The following is a 3,431-nucleotide window of genomic DNA, read 5'->3' as shown; positions in this document are numbered from 1 at the left end:
CTCAATATGCACCGCAATGTAACTCAATATGCACCGCAATGTAACGCAATTTGTACCGCAATTTGTACCGCAATGTAATGCAATTTGTACCGCAATGTAATGCAATTTGTACCGCAATGTAATGCAATTTGTACCGCAATGTAATGCAATTTGTGCCGCAATCTACCCCAAGTTGTGCCGCAATCTACCCCAAGTTGTGCCGCAATCTACCCCAAGTTGTGCCGCAATCTACCCCAAGTTGTGCCGCAATCTACCCCAAGTTGTGCCGCAATCTACCCCACGTCGTGCCCCAACGTGACCCAGGTTGTGCCCCAACGTGACCCAGGTTGTGCCCGAACCTGACCCAGGTTGTGCCCGAACCTGACCCAGGTTGTGCCCGAACCTGACCCAGGTTGTGCCCGAACCTGACCCAGGTTGTGCCCGAACCTGACCCAGGTTGTGCCCGAACCTGACCCAGGTTGTGCCCGAACCTGACCCAGGTTGTGCCCGAACCTGACCCAGGTTGTGCCCGAACCTGACCCAGGTTGTGCCTTAACCTGACCCAGGTTGTGCCTTAACCTGACCCAGGTTGTGCCTTAACCTGACCCAGGTTGTGCCTTAACCTGACCCAGGTTGTGCCTTAACCTGACCCAGGTTGTGCCTTAACCTGACCCAGGTTGTGCCTTAACCTGACCCAGGTTGTGCCTTAACCTGACCCAGGTTGTGCCTTAACCTGACCCAGGTTGTGCCTTAACCTGACCCAGGTTGTGCCTTAACCTGACCCAGGTTGTGCCTTACCCTGCTCTGTAATTGGCATATGACACGTTACATTAATGTATTGTTGTCCAACCGCAACCCGCTCAGAATAGTTCGCGACTCGCACTCCCCGGTCTCATGTGTATCGTTTCATGTTCAACACGTCGCAAGTGTTGCTTCCTTTTTACATGCTCACGCTATACACTGTAATGTGGACGCCAGCAGGACGTACATCGCCCCCCCCCCCCACCCTTCCCCCTTCCCCCTGCCTTCGCAAGCTGGTCGGTCAGGTGCATGCCGAAGCACTCAGTCTACGTCGTGTTCTGTCCTGTGTCCACTGTCCGCCGATGTACGCCTAACCCACACACTGTACTGCACAGCGGTCCTCATGTACTGAATGATACACTCTGGCACATGTGTGACCGTACAAAGACTGCGGTGAACCATACCGTCCAGATGTTGTGCACACAGCTACGTGTCATCTCGCCATAACAGCTGCATTGCAGTGTGGTACGCCATAGAGACGTGTGGGAGTAATGGACGCGGTGGATGGCGATCAGCATGAGCCGTCTGTTCATGTAGTGGCGCGTGTATGCAGACGTAGTAGTCTCTTCTCACACAATGTGATAGCACGGTGCCCCGCGTTCCACATCTGCGACATGCTACAGAGGCCGGTTGACAGTTGGTCGCGCAATGGACATCGCATACGTACGGGGGCACCTTCCACGTGCCCTCTAGTTGGGCACATTTTGTTGCGTGGATGTGAGCGGACGTATTGTGTCTTGACACCTGACAGGCAGGCATGCAATAATAGTTGACTTTGCAAACGGGGATGGACGTGTACGTTTACTGGTGACGTTACGCAAATGAACAACTGGTAACCCGTTGTGGTGCGGTTGTCCTTGCTGGAGGTACATCTGTGAGGGCAACGATCGGTACAGCTACGAAGCGGTCCCCACCATACCAACGAACGTGAATGTGAATCTGGGTGTGAAGCGATACGCGGCTGTGGGTGGGTGGGACTGTCCCCGGCCGGTGAGGGGGGGCCGCCCGGCGTGCTGGCCGCGCGGTGCGTGGGCGCACGCGCTACAGCCGGCTGGTGGGGGCGCCCAGTGGCAGGCGCGCCGGCCGACGGACGCGGCAGGCGGCGCAGCTGCGCGCCGGGGCACCCTGCGCGCGGCGCCGTGCAGCCAAAGTGGGTCCTCGCCGGCCCGGTGCGAAGCGCGGTGGACATCTGCAGTGTGCTGGTCCGATTGAGGACTGTGTGCGTTGAGGATGCGCCGCCGCCCGGCACTCGGCGCCGCGACGCCGTCTGCTGCTCGGTCGCCCCAGCGGTTCTCGCTGGTGGTTTGTATCGCAGTTGTGCAGACGTGTTGGCACGTGCGCTGTGCTGGGAGAGTTCGCTTCGGCACCCACGTGGGGCCTTTTCCCTTCTGTGGCGCTGGCGTTGGAGCTGCCGGTCACCGTAGGTGGCGCGTGTTGTCTCCCGCCGGCAATGCCACGACAGCACGCTCCCGGGCCTCTGTCGGCAGCGGCAAGCTCAGTTGGGAGCACGGGTGGTCGCACCTAAAGCGTCTACTCGCCTAACTCCGGGCGATTGCGCCTCTCTCGAACCCGACCAAGTACTTAGGACGGCGCTGCGCGCCGCCGGGACCTGAGAGGGTTTCGAGGTGTATTGTGCAGGGGAGCTCAGCCTCCTCCTGTTTGCAGAATAATTGAGCGGACGCTTGCGTGTTCGCGCGGGCCCCCGGGACACACTCCCGGGCGGCCGGCTGCTCAGCTCTAGTTGACGCAGCTCCCTGGTTGATCCTGCCAGTAGTCATATGCTTGTCTCAAAGATTAAGCCATGCATGTCTCAGTACAAGCCGCATTAAGGTGAAACCGCGAATGGCTCATTAAATCAGTTATGGTTCCTTAGATCGTACCCACGTTACTTGGATAACTGTGGTAATTCTAGAGCTAATACATGCAAACAGAGTCCCGACCAGAGATGGAAGGGACGCTTTTATTAGATCAAAACCAATCGGTCGGCTCGTCCGGTCCGTTTGCCTTGGTGACTCTGAATAACTTTGGGCTGATCGCACGGTCCTCGTACCGGCGACGCATCTTTCAAATGTCTGCCTTATCAACTGTCGATGGTAGGTTCTGCGCCTACCATGGTTGTAACGGGTAACGGGGAATCAGGGTTCGATTCCGGAGAGGGAGCCTGAGAAACGGCTACCACATCCAAGGAAGGCAGCAGGCGCGCAAATTACCCACTCCCGGCACGGGGAGGTAGTGACGAAAAATAACGATACGGGACTCATCCGAGGCCCCGTAATCGGAATGAGTACACTTTAAATCCTTTAACGAGTATCTATTGGAGGGCAAGTCTGGTGCCAGCAGCCGCGGTAATTCCAGCTCCAATAGCGTATATTAAAGTTGTTGCGGTTAAAAAGCTCGTAGTTGGATTTGTGTCCCACGCTGTTGGTTCACCGCCCGTCGGTGTTTAACTGGCATGTATCGTGGGACGTCCTGCCGGTGGGGCGAGCCGAAGGCGTGCGACCGCCTCGTGCGTGTTCGTGCGTCCCGAGGCGGACCCCGTTGAAATCCTACCAAGGTGCTCTTTATTGAGTGTCTGGGTGGGCCGGCACGTTTACTTTGAACAAATTAGAGTGCTTAAAGCAGGCAAGCCCGCCTGAATACTGTGTGCATGG

The 3,431-nt window shown here is 57.2% G+C and overlaps 1 non-coding gene across 1 annotated transcript in view; it reads left to right on the top strand.

Annotated features, from left to right (window-relative positions):
• Window positions 1–2,531: 2,531 nt before the first annotated feature.
• Window positions 2,532–3,431, top strand: part of LOC126139212 (small subunit ribosomal RNA) — a 1,909-nt gene continuing 1,009 nt past the window's right edge. Inside the window, exon 1 of the ribosomal RNA XR_007528645.1 lies at window positions 2,532–3,431. This exon is cut by the window's right edge and continues 1,009 nt beyond it. This is a non-coding gene — a ribosomal RNA (small subunit ribosomal RNA).

Source organism: Schistocerca cancellata, unplaced genomic scaffold (assembly GCF_023864275.1).
Source record: "Schistocerca cancellata isolate TAMUIC-IGC-003103 unplaced genomic scaffold, iqSchCanc2.1 HiC_scaffold_681, whole genome shotgun sequence".
Taxonomy (NCBI): domain Eukaryota; kingdom Metazoa; phylum Arthropoda; class Insecta; order Orthoptera; family Acrididae; genus Schistocerca; species Schistocerca cancellata.
Note: the sequence above shows the minus strand (reverse complement) of the source record. Positions and strands in the feature narration are given on the sequence as shown.